This window comes from Ctenopharyngodon idella, chromosome 22 (assembly GCF_019924925.1).
Source record: "Ctenopharyngodon idella isolate HZGC_01 chromosome 22, HZGC01, whole genome shotgun sequence".
In the NCBI taxonomy this organism is placed as follows: domain Eukaryota; kingdom Metazoa; phylum Chordata; class Actinopteri; order Cypriniformes; family Xenocyprididae; genus Ctenopharyngodon; species Ctenopharyngodon idella.
The window spans coordinates 8282280-8296292 of NC_067241.1; positions in this window are offsets into that span (position 1 = coordinate 8282280).

The window sequence follows — 14013 nt, forward strand, 5'->3', positions numbered from 1 at the left end:
CTGTAGCAGGCATCAAATTTGAAATGAGCTCATTTCTCTGTTTAAACATTTGTTATGTTATCTACATTCTATTGTGAATAAAATATTGGCTCATGTGATATGAAAGTCTTTTAGTTTTCATTTTATTCAAATTTAAAAAATGTCCCAACATTTCCGGAATTCAGGTTGTATAAGTAACCATAGGAAAACAAATGTTTTTCAGAAACACAGCCCAGAATGATACAATTTCAAACATTAACATACATGTAAAAGCATTAAATGAGTGGTAGAAGAGTGCTGGTGGAGTATAGAGTATATGTGCCATTCTTGGCACTTATGCCCGTTTCATGTGCTATAGAATTGGGATGGGTTAAATGATGAAATCGCAAGATGTAGGCCTAGTTGCCTTGACAAGATTTTATTGTCTGAACCAGAGACTTTGCATTTAGTGAATAAATAATTTCAAATGGCTAAATAAGTAGTGTTAGTGAGGACTTTCATTAAGTTGTGGAGAGCACAAAAACATCTAAAAGCATCTTGATTTTTTTTAACTATTGTATTTTTACTGTGTGGCCTACAGTGTCTAAGAATATTTTACATAGGATCTAGTCTTGATAGATTGGGCACTATAATACATGTCCACTCTTGTTTCTCTCTATCTTTGCGATGAGATTGGAATGAGATTGGCTTTCATTTCATGTTTGGAGAACTGAATCAGCTGATGATGGAAGTGCCAAAATGTTGCCAGCTGAAAGAGAAAACAGGCCAAAAACAGACGCATAACTTCATTGGATACCATTACATTTTGACATGCAGAAAGCATACAAAATCATCCAGGTTTAATCATATTGATGATGATATCTTGCCAGAAAGAGCCCACATTTCCAATTTGATGAGACCTGCACAGAGAAATGCAATTAAATGAAGTTGTGTGCATGACAAGAATCTCACTGAAGACATTGCAGTCAAAAATCAAACATGAATTCAGTTTACGTTTACTATTCCTAATTGTGTTTGAGTTTGTTTAAAGTCAATATTACACTGATCAACAACACTAACACATGCATATCTACTGTCACGCTTAGGCTTGGACACAATGACCAGAACTGAGGTAAAACTCGAACAGGTAGGTTTATTTGCAGATAAGACAGGAACACAATGCATAAACAGGTAAATGATGATAATTGATATCGTTAGCAGATGAGAGACTTGTATTGTTAACTTTGAGTCTTTGTCTGACAGAATCATTGGAGCACACACACAAGAGAACAATGTTAAGACGAGGGATGACTGGAAGACAACTTGGATGACATGATGACTGGAGGATGACTTGGATTACTGGAGATAGAAGTAGCTAGCAAGGTAGGAACATCAAGCAGGTAAGTAGTCTGTACCATCAGATGAGGTCAGATCATGACTGAGGTAGTGTGTGTGCTCTATATAGCTCTGATGATGAAGGCTAGATGAGTTCCAGGTGTGCGTGGTTAGGTGTCAGAGAGGATGATGGGAAATGCATTACTCCCCCCTCCTGTACGGCAGCTCCCGACGCTGTGACAGGAGAGGGCTGACAGAACAGTCCAAGGCAGAGTGGGGGGAGGGAGGAGCCAGGGAGGAGATAAAGAAGTGAGGGGCCATAATGTGATACAGAACGGTGCTAAGATGAAGGCTCACAGTGGAACCAATGGAGGGAAGAGCCAAGGTGGAGCCAGGAGCCTGTCTGAATGAGGTGGAGCTGAGGAGCCAAAGATCTGGGGTGACACCTATGGACTAGAGGGCTGAGGCATAACCGCAGGCTTGCGGAAACGGGGCTCAGCAGACCGGATCGAGACAGTAGGGGTGAGGAAAACGGTGGAGCCAGAGGGAAGGAACAGCCCTGTGGAGCCTAAGGGGTGGAGGGATGAGGCATAGCCGGAAGACCAGACGTCCGTGGCACAATCAGGGTGATGACTGGCCAAGGTGGAGCCTGAGGGATGAGGGACCACGGTGGAGCCAAAGGAGTGTTGAGCCAAGGTGGAGCCAATGGGCCGGAGCTGACAACTGGGTAGCCCAAGGCGGATCCGAGCAGCACGGCATAACCACTGGATGAGCCAATGAAGGGAGACAGCGGAGGTGAGGCAGAGGAACTCGTTGTCTTTGGCAGTGGAGGAGGGAAAGGCTGGTCAGCGACAACTTGGAGCTGGGCTTGACCAGTGACAACTTGGAGCTGGGCAGAGCCAATGCGAACAAAAAGACTTGGGACTGGACGTGACCAATGGTGGCAACAGGGCTTGAATGTAGGAGGCAATCAGGGAATCAAGGAGTTCACAGGAGGTACAAACTTCTGGGGCATGAGGATAAGTGGAACTCCACTCCATGATGTCAAACTCCATCAGCACTCCCTCAGGGATGAACATCAATACTGGTTCATAGACCTGGTCAGACTTGGCAGGCTTCGGCTCTGGGTCTGTAGTGGGCTTTGGCTTGTGGTACATGCTCATGGTGAGTGCAGGTGAACACTGGTTCATGCTCGAGCTCCAGAATGGACATTGGGGCCTGCTCACACACCTGGACAGACTCGGCAGGCTCTGGGTCTGTAGTGGTCTCTGGCTTGTGGTCCCTGGCAGGTTTTGGAGCTGGCTCTAGGTTTGTGGCAGGTATTAGGAGTGAGGAAAATCTAGGGAGGAGATCCGAGGCAGGTGAGGTCACTGGAGAGAGGACAACTGATGACTGGATGGTGGGAGTGGGAGGGTCATCTTCTATATCTCCAACCGTGAATAGCGAGCCAATCAGCCACAGCGCATAATCCATTTACTGTGCAAGCGTGCAGGTAATAACTCCTGCTGGCAGTCATCGAAACAGGTGGTCATCCAGCCCACTCCAAAAACATGTCTTTAGAGTGCCGTTGCTCCAGGACACCAGGTGGCAGAGCTCGAGGAACTCCTCCACATAGCCTTCCAGGGGGTGGCCATCTTGTGAAAGATCTTCGGGGGAGTGATTGGAAAATCCTGTTGTGCTCATCTTGTTTGGTGTGACCTTCTTCACGCTCAGGCTTGAACACAATGACCAAAACTGAGGTCAAACTCAAACAGGTAGGTTTATTTGCAGATATGACAGGAACACAATGATGATACTTGATATCACTAGCAGATGAAATAGACTTGTATTGTTAATTTTGAGTCTTTGTCTTGCATGGGAAGATGTTTTAGGTTGGGGGTGCTGTGTGTGTTGGGGGGGGTCTTAATCACATTTGATTATGAAACAATACAGAGTGTATAAAACATGTCAAAACCAGTGGTGTGCGTTGGTGTTTTCAATTGAGGAGGCAAAGTCCTCCTCATTTATGTTCCTCTTACACAATTTTAAGTTAACATTACATAAAAAGAGAGACCAAATACAATTCTATTTTGTTATTTTTACACTATGTAATGTTCTATTTATTAAAACCAAGAATAAATTTAATCAAGTTAGTGTTTTTACTCATTTTTACATTTATTCCAAAATAATAACTAAAGGCAGTAACAATTTAAACTATTATTTATATTATTATTAACTAATATTCAGCTTTTCTTTTTAATAGTCAATTTATTTTCAGCAGTCGTCAAGCTTGTACACACTGGTCACTCACTCACAGACACAAAGATGTACCTTTAATTTCACCACGCTGATTGCTCACTGATTGCACACTGATTGTCATCATGTTTTCAGGCCATTTCTAACATGACACAAAGTGGTGATATGTAAGTGACAGTTGTTTACTTACTTTTTAATTAGTCTTCCCATTAACACCATCACTGTCTTCATTCAAGCCGATTCGATGAGAACGCGCGCGAAAACAAGAGGCGGGATTTATCGCACAAACCAATCATGTCCAATCATAACCGATCATATCCAATCATAGCGCAGTTGAGGCATTGCCTCCTCTCACGTGACTTTCCCCCATTCATTCTCAATTACTCCGCACGCTTAGGGGGCTCTGCTTTGTTTCTATGAGCTGAAGGGAGGCACAGAGACACGGACTCCCGCTGTAACTTTACCTGCAGGTGTCGCTGTTTGACAGTGTTTCTTTAGAAAAACGAGTGACTTTTACACTTTTTAATTTCAAATTTTGTAACATTTGCATTGTTTTATTTTTGTAATATTGATTATTTTCTCATCCAGTTTATTTTGAGGAGGCACTGCCTCCCTTGCCTCCTCTGAGGAAACGCCCCTGGTCAAAACTCCAAGAAACACAACAAGCATATCAGTAAGAACACTTGTTTAAACAGCATACACACCGGGACATTTGACTGCACATCACATTTTTGACATGATAGATAGCCTACTGCTTGCAATCGTATTGCAATGGACCAATCTACCAGAGCTAAATTAAGCCTTTAAATTATTGAGCTGTTGTTTACAAGGTCATATAAAATAAAAGTGCCTGCATTATGCTTACCTTACAGAACACCAAAGGTCGTCTGATACCACGCGCCAGTTTCAAGAATTATGATTGGCTAATTCCATTTCGAGAAAGAAAACATCACATGCAAAATGAATCCTATTTAGAAAGAATTAGATAATAAAGCTCACTTATAATTTACATTTACAGTGTTTATTACAAATAAATTACTAAATGCTAAAAATAAATAAACGTAAATGAACAAAAAATTGCTTTGCATTTACAATTCTCTGAAAACAAGGGGTGTTGTAGCTACTTCTCCTGCATCAGGAAGTAGCATCAGACAAGGTCAGACCATGCCTGCGTCTCAATGTGCATACTATCCGTCCTAAATAGTATGTGATATTAGTAATATTCAATACTATTTAGGGCAGATAGGGTGGATAGTATGCACATTGGAATGCCGGGCAAGACCTAGGGAGTGTTTGTGCTCTATATCAGGGGTGGTGAACTCCGGTCCTGGAGAGCCTCAGTCCTGCAGAGTTTAGCTCCAACGCTGATAAAAACTCACCTGCCTATAGCTTTCTAGCAACCCTTCAGGCCTTGATTAGCTTGTTCAGATGTGTTTGATTAGAGTTGGAGCTGAACTCTGCAGGACTGTGGCTGAATCCTAAATGGCACACTTCTATGCACTTTCGGTCTTGTGGACTTACAATGGCTGCCACGTGCACGTCCGTTAAGTCCACGAGACCGTAGGGTGTCCCATTCATCATTTTAGGTTTCAGAAGGGTGGCCGCTATGCGCCCTCAATACACACTTCAGCTGAGCCCGCAAGTTTGCGAGCTACGCAGAGGACTTTACCCGGCAGTCAAAGCGGCATTACATCACGAAAGTGCGGACTCAGAGGAAGACCGTGAGGGTTTAGGGTGCCATTTGGGATTCAGCCTGCGGCTCTCCAGGACAAACGTTAGCCACTCCTGCTCTATATAGTGCTGGTGATGAGATCTAGATAAGTTCTAGGTGTGCGTGGTTAGGTGCCAGGGAGGATGATGGGAAATGCAGTCTGTGACAACTACACTTTTTACAATATAGTTGTCAATTTAAAGCAGCTTCTATTTACACTAAATGTTCAAAATGTTAGATGTTATTTACACTGACTGTAAATAGTGGTAGACACTGTTTGCAACACAATATTAGCAACAAACAGCATTTTGTTTACAGCAAGTGCAAAAATAGTGATAGTGATAGAAAAATAGTGATAGTTTTATTTGTATTACAAAGTAAAATAGTACTGTAAAATACTTGAACAATGGAGGGGGTATAGAAACCTGCATGCCTTTATTTAAACTATATTTTACATTTTTTGAAGCCTATATGTTATTGTAAAGTTACACCAATTGAAGGAAGTTTCAATGTAATCACTAAATTGCTTGATAATATAACATTGAGTCATAGTTAAACATCATAGTTAAAGAGTGTTGGTTTCAGCCAAAAATTTTCATTTTGGTGCGTCACTAATTCCGTCAGCTTATATTCATCCAATATTTTTGTGGGAAATGTAAACAAATTTACAGTGAATAACTCCCCTGAGGCACGGAAATGTGACATTTTGTCGGTGAACACTGTGTGTGAAATCTTTGTAGTGTGAAAAATGAGGCCAAGTTTATTCTCTCATGAAGAGAAAACAGACATTAATGTCTGGAGGGATTGAGATAATGACAGTCGTTGAACATCATCTGCACGTGATCATTTATTCCCAGCTATACAGGCGCTTTGTATCGCTTTCAAGGGAGATGCTAAGACACGTTCAGAGGGTTTAACTGCACAAGGGTCAGTGTGACACAATAACCTACAGAGCGGCGGTCATGATGTCTGAGGATCTCACTTTCCTTCCTTGTGTTCACTTTTTCTTTCTCTCTCTCACTCTCTGATTCGTTCCAACTGGGAAATGTGACCATATTAAGAATGTTGTCAGACACAGGCAAAGACAAGCAAGCTTAACAAATCACACATTACATCACACCCTGCCTTCCAGTGAAAATGTGTGCATATAAAACAATGTGCTGGCAGTAGTTGGTAAACTTTAGTTCATTTTCAGTGAACTAAGAAAGTGCTTTATTGAAAGGGGAAAGTAAGGAATTACGTTTGATGTCTGAAAATTGCAGTTTTCTAGCTAACACTACAATAAGGTTACATTTGTTAACTATAACATGAACTAACAATAGCTAATATTTGAAAAGCATTTAGGCTATTAATCTTAGTAAATATTCATTTCATCATTTACTAATACGTTAAAATTTACTAACATGAAGTTGATGTTAGTTAACATGAACTAAAAGTTGTATTTTTGTGAACTAGCATTAACAAAGATTAATAAATACTGTAACAAGTGTATTCATTTGTTAATACATTAAAGTGTTACCATTTTCTACTTATGTTATAATATAGTGTGAATATTTATGTGTGTGTTACATTCTCTTCATCACCAGCTTACTTGATTCATGAAGTCTTTAAAAGGTAAGCCTACTAAGTAAACTCTGAATCAGAGCCAAAGAATCCCTCATCAATTATCGCTCAGTACTTTCCTGCCAATTCGTTCTCGTTTTCTTTCTCATTCAAAAGTTGTGTTTGAATGATGACTTATAGCCACAAACCCACTTACAAGTGCAGGCACATGACGGCGCAAAGTCGCACAATTGAACGCAGAGACACACACTTACCCTTTTCCTCTCCACAAACAAAGCCATATATGGTAAGCTGTGTTTGTGGAGGTAAGAGAGACAAGGAGAGCGAGAGAGAAAGAGAGATCTGCTCTCAGAGAACTAAACAACCCTCCATCATGAAAACCTCTGTGCATAGATTATTTCAGCCACGCCCTGAACAACCCTAAAATCATGATGCTGTGTAAAGACTGTATAAACATTATGACCGGTAGCTGTAATTTTTCCCTTTTGGTGGACTGGCCGACTACATGTTACATCACTTGTTTGGACTAAAATAATGAATGATGATCCCCTGCAGAGTGAGGCACGGTGGGCCTTCAGAGCTGCAGTGTGGAAAGAGGTCTGATGTTTGCTGAACAGACGAGGAATGTGATTTTGCACACTCACCTACTCAATGGCAGAATCAAGTAAACTTACCTCATCTGGACATACTGTGGATGCTTACATAAGCACTGATATGTCATGGCTGGTGGATATTTCTTGAGAATGGCTTGTAAAGGATTGGTATTTAATACTGACATCAGCAAGCCTAGTTTAAGAAGAATCTGGGGAGCCAGAGTATAATGCATTGTGCTTTTCTAGTCAGTCAATGAATGTTTTGTTATGACAGGTTTTCTAGGCACATACAATCGCATAAAATGATCTGGAACAGGGTTTTCCAAACTGGGGTTTGTGAGTAATTGATTAAACCATAATAAAGTAAAATTACAATAAATCATTCTAAAATAAAAACAATCAAAATAAATCACTTACTAAAAAAGCTGGAATATTTTATTTGTTTACATGCATGTATTATGACCATTAAACCAACATTAACATCACATGGAAATGTGATGTTAAATTATTTAAATATATTTAACAAGGAGGTAACGAAATAATTACAAAGGCACAGGTGAATGGGATAACTAATTAGACGGACTGGGGGAAACTAGGGGCACGTTCAAGCTCAAACCGGTGCGCAATGTTTTGCTACGGTTTCTGGGTTGAACGACATGTTTCCTGGAAACGGTGTGCAACAGGGTTTGAGATACGTTTTCCCTTGTTTGGCGGGTGTGTCAAAAATGTCAGCCCAATCAGCAACAACATGTATATAAACCATGCGGTATTAAAGAGACAGCTCGCACACTGGGGCTGCGTCCGAAAACCTAGGTAGCTGACTTACTACCTTATCAAACAATGACTTGTAAGGCAGTGTTTGTGCATGAAGGCACCTCATAAAATGGATTTCGGACAGACTTCTGAGGCAGCATAGGAGTTTAATGATCTACTGCAATATAGCGCGAGCTTTGGTGAGAACTAAACAAATATTTAATTGCTACAGTAGTAATTTCTCGCTAGAAATGACAAAAGTGGAAAATGTTGGTCAAAAATGTACATTTACTCACAAACTGGCCAGAAAACGCAACTTTCGGACGCCATCTTTATTTTTCTAGCTCAACTGTCACAGAATAGAAAGCACAGGATTGTGGGCTATCAAAGGCAGCTAAGGATACATCTATGCTGCCTTGAAAAATCGATCAGATGAAGGTATCTCAAGAAACAGGAAGTGAAGCTAACATTGGATTCGGACGTGCCTTGATGCCTTCCTACCTTGAAATGTGTCCTCCAAAGGCAGCATTTTCCAGTTTTCGGACGCAGCCTGGGTATGAATGTAACATAAAAGTACTATACATATTTATATATTTTGCTATTGTATTTTGGAGTGACACTTTCACAAACTTTTCTATTCTCCTCTGATTATATAATGGTAAATATTACAATATCATAGCACATCAATAATGACGAGCCTAATACTCACAATAAAAATAATAAGGTCAGATAGATCATAACACAGTCTCGGAGGTAAGAAGTGGATTATCCTTCATCTGAAATGTTTGTCTTTTCATCCTGAAATGAGAGGCAAATGTTGGATCACAATAATTAGGAACCACAGTTTCCACAAATCCCTTCACTCGATTGGGATGTTCTTTTTTATTCTGGACGGCAAGGGCAGTGACTGTAGGCTAATACTGAGCGTATTTTGCAGTATTAAACACGTATTTATACCGATTTCATCAGGCTCCGAAAATTCTTCAAAAAGAACACAAAGAATGGCCTTCTCAGCTGCCATAGTTGCAACTCTTGCGTCATCAGAACAGGGTGTTCAGTGCACCAAACTGAACCAAAAACACAACGAAGGAGGGAAACACAGATCAGACATGTAACAAGAGGGAGTTTCAAGTAAATATTTTAGGTCAAAGGAATTCGACTAACAAAACAATTTGGGATTCCCTGAATGAGAAAAAATTCAAGTGAGCTTTTATAAAATTACATATATTTTAATATTTAGTGAATATTTGAGTACTACAATGATTATTTCTCAGTAGAAATAAAATAATGACTAATTATTTAATCAAGCAATATCACACAAGTTACAGTACAGTTAAAGGTATATTTCAAGTATAAAAACTAATACCTAAATAGGAACATAGTATACTTATAGTTTACTCTTTATATTTTATTTTTGAACTTTAAGTATGATGATGTCCTAAGTAGTACTGAAATAGTACACTTACAAGTACTATTGATATTAGTATACTTACCACATAAAGTATATTAAAATATACTTGAACTTTACTTAAGTATACTTAAAATAAACTTGAAGTATACATATTTTTTGTAAGGGTATTGCATCTCTGAGCAACACACAGTAGTGGTGTTTCATTTCTAAATATTCAGTGTATTTCAATGATTCAGCTGAGTGAATGATTCAATGATTTAATTAGTGTAAATGTATGTTTTTTACCAACTTTTTCCACTTTTGATGTTATTTATAGCGAGAAATTATTAATTTAAACTAACAACCAACCTCAACTTTCAGACACCATATTTACTTTTTAGCTCAACTGTCATGGAGTGGATCACACAGGATTGTGGGATAGCAAAGGCAGCGAAGGATACATCTATGCTGCCTTCAAAATCGATCAGATGATGGTATCTTAGGAGACAGGAAGTGAAGCTAACATTGGATTTAGACGTGCCACGATGCCTTTCTACCTTGGAATGCATTCTCCGAAGGCAGCATTTTTAAGCTTTCGAACGCCGCCAGACATTTTGTTCCATTACTAAATGAATCAGTGTGTTTGAAACAAATAGGTTGAGTGAATGATTCAGTGATTTACTCAAAAAGACAGACATTTGATTTCCCAATGAACAAACTGGTTGAATTAATGATTCAATGAATTACTCATAAATACAGTCACTTGTTGTCACCTACTTTTGTAAGGTTGTAACGTGCAGGAAGAGTCGCTGAAAATCCCCACCAGTAATATATACAGACTGATAGTCTGTCTATGAGCAAACACAGACAAGCGAAGTGAAACATCTGTTGATCTGTATACTACTGAAATGCTTTAGCCTAAAAAAAGAGAAAAAAGAAGAGGATTAGATCTGGTATATAATAATCAATAATTTAATAATTAATTTTAAGTGTGTTTTTTTTTTTTATTATTTCTATGCCCTTGGTATTAGAAATGAATTGTGTAGAGAATTTAAGCTTGGGTTCAGTAAACTGTGAGGCCCTGCAAAGCTAATTTTAGAGCCTCAAGACCCCTATCCATATTCACTGCTTTTTCACATCATGCCTAACTACACATCCAAACCTCAGAGGAATAACAAAAATATCCTCCCTGTGCTGCTTCACTTGCACACACGCTTTCTTAATCAGAAACAGCATCAACACAACATCAACTGGGAAAAAAAGTACATGGACCAAAATAAAAGCCATGATCTCTGTTAATGCTTGCGCATCAGCACCAGCTATTGTATTTGAGAATATTATATCCTCAAAAGTGAGAGAAAGGGAGTGAGAAAAAAAAAAAGAACAAGCAAAAAAAAGGGAGGGGGGGGGAGGGGGATTCAGAGAGAGACAGGGAGTGTGTGTCAGCAACCTTATCCTTATTTGGGAGGAGGAATGTGGAGAAGGTCGAGAACATAGCTGCTATCAATGACAAATCTCTCATTCTCTCTCTGCCTACTTTTTTTTTTGAGTATATGAGCAACTTTTTATTTAAAAATATATATAAATAAAAATATAAAATGCGTAAATATATACCAAAATAAGTTTAAAAAATAGATTTTTATATTATAGTTATATAATTATAATAAAGAAAATATGAGATATTATGGATGCTGCTGTGCACAAGTGTGAAATGGTCTGAGAAAATCTGACATCTGAATTAGTAACTAATAATAGGCTGTGTCTGTGCATATCATGATTATGACCCAATTTAATAAACATAACCTCTTATAGAACACACAAACGTGCACACATTACATCACACTGCAATGAAGCTGCATGAAACAGTGACACCCTTTTATACCTGCATCTGGACTGAATAACCAAAGCAGATGTTTGAGGCAGATAAATAATGATGTCAATTTTGAGTGGAAGATGGCAGTGCTGGCAGTGTTTGTTTATCTGGTTCACCACATGTGGACCTCAGACTGTCTGCCCCCCATCAGCAGGCTCCGCTCATGTGTGTTTGAGAGCCTATGAGAGTGAGAAACTGCAATTTAGAAATTAGACTGCAAATTAAACTGTCTGAACAAGAATCCAGACAGCTTGTCTTCCAGGACTGTATCCATTCCATCCGAAAGCAGGAGGATGATGTGTTAAAAAAATGACAGGTATCAATCTACATGTGCATCATGGAGGATTACGCTGTGTCCTTACTAAACAGTAAAGCTACTTTATAAAGGGAACATTGACTGCAAGACTGTGCAGAACAGACATGCCTGTTACGTGTCAAATCATTGTGCAATGAGCAGTAACCCTTGGCTCAGCTGTCTAAATTTCACAATTTCAATTCCAAACACCAAGAACCAGGTTACAATGGAGAGCAATGCTTGTTCTTATACTGCGCTGTCTTTTTCGGTGTGTGGATTGTTTCTTTTCTTTTAAGACTTTAACCACACATGACACAATCAGCCTACTCACCTCTTTACACACAAATATACACATCTGCAAATCACAATATACATTTGTGTACATTTTCTATAAATATGTACATACTTTCCATATATTTTGAATCTTGTCCCACTATCCCAATTCAGCTCTGTGCACTTTTATTTTAAAATATTTTACTTTTTTTGTTGTTTTATTCTTGTTCCAGACGCTCATTTTTAAACTATGAAAGTCCATCTGTCTATTAACAACATTTTTTATTATATTTTACAACTATGATAATGATGACTATAATTATTTTCACACAAATTTAGATGGTCCTTAAGTTGTGGGGTCATTTCCATTAAAAAAAGTATGACACTAATAATGTTTTATCAAAAGTTAGTGTACTTAGTTACCAAGTGCACAACAGTGTCAGGGAAGAGCTGAGATGAAATATTTTAATAAAATAATGTATTCCTGTGATGGCAAAGCTGAATTTCAGCATCATTACTCCAGTCTTCAGTGTCACATGATCATTCTAATATGCTGATTTGATGCTCGAGAAACATTTCTTATTATTATCAATATTGAAAATAGTTGTGCTGCTTAATATTTTTGTGGAAACTTTGATACTTTTTTTCAGGATTATTTGAGAAATAGAAAATTCATAAGGACAGCATTTATTTTAAGTGTGTTTTATATTCTTCTTTCTTAAACATCCAAAAGGGACAAAAAGTGCCCATAACTTAAGAAACCCCCAAATTTATTGTGTATTTATTGTGTTGTTTATATTAAGCATGGTGAATTATAGAAGTTTTTCCCTGCCATCCCAGTTGAACAAAAAACATGAAACCTGAAGACAGGGCCCCTTCACCCCGTTATGACATGTGCTTTTAACTGACCCTGGATGACATCACATGATCTCATGACTATGGTAGTTGACATGTCAGCACAGGTTTAACCTGAGCAGCTCTGGCTTCACACATCAGTACACTGGAGAGGGTGAGAGAGAGGGGAATGCAGGGAATTTTTCTGAGTTTGGTGATTTCTACAGAATGGCAGACGGAAAACTTATGATGTGTCATACTTTAGCTGTGGGCTTTTCTGACTTTTGTTTTTTACAAACTAGTGGTCATCACCCTAGCAACGGATATATTTTCACTTCCTGTTTAAGGTGATGCTATGGTGTAGTATGCCAGCTCATCAAATTTCTCAGTGCCATCATGAAACCTATTTTGTCTTCATAAGGAAATGGAAAAGTCTAGAATAAGAAGTCTCTAACAAAACAAAAAAAAAAATATATATATATATATATACAACCTGAATTCCGGAAATGTTGGGACGTTTTTTAAATTTGAATAAAATGAAAACTAAAAGACTTTCAAATCACATGAGCCAATATTTTATTCACAATAGAACATAGATAACATAACAAATGTTTAAACTGAGAAATTTTACAATTTTATGCACAAAATGAGCTCATTTCAAATTTCATGCCTGCTACAGGTCTCAAAATGACAGGGGCATGTTTACCATGGTGTAGCATCTCCTCTTCTTTTCAAAACAGTGCGAAGACATCTGGGCATCGAGGTTATGAGTTTCTGGAGTTTTGGTGTTGGAATTTGGTCCCATTCTTGTCTGATATAGGGTTCCAGCTGCTGAAGAGTTTGTGGTCGTTTTTGACGTATTTTTCTCTATAGGTGAAAGATCTGGACTGCAGGCAGGCCAATTCAGCACCCAGACTCTTCTACGACGAAACCATGCTGTTGTAAGCTGCAGTATGTGGTTTTGCATTGTCCTGCTGAAATACACAAGGCCTTCCCTTAAATAGACGTCGTCTGATAGAGCTGTGCTAGAGCTTTAGTTGGCATCTGCAGATGGCACGGCGGATTGTTGACACAATCATGCCGATGAGTGATGCAGTGTCGTCTGAGGGCCTGAAGACCACGGGCATCCAATAAAGGTCTTCAGCCTTTTCCCTTATGCACAGAGATTTCTCCAGTTTCTCTAAATCTTTTGATGATGTT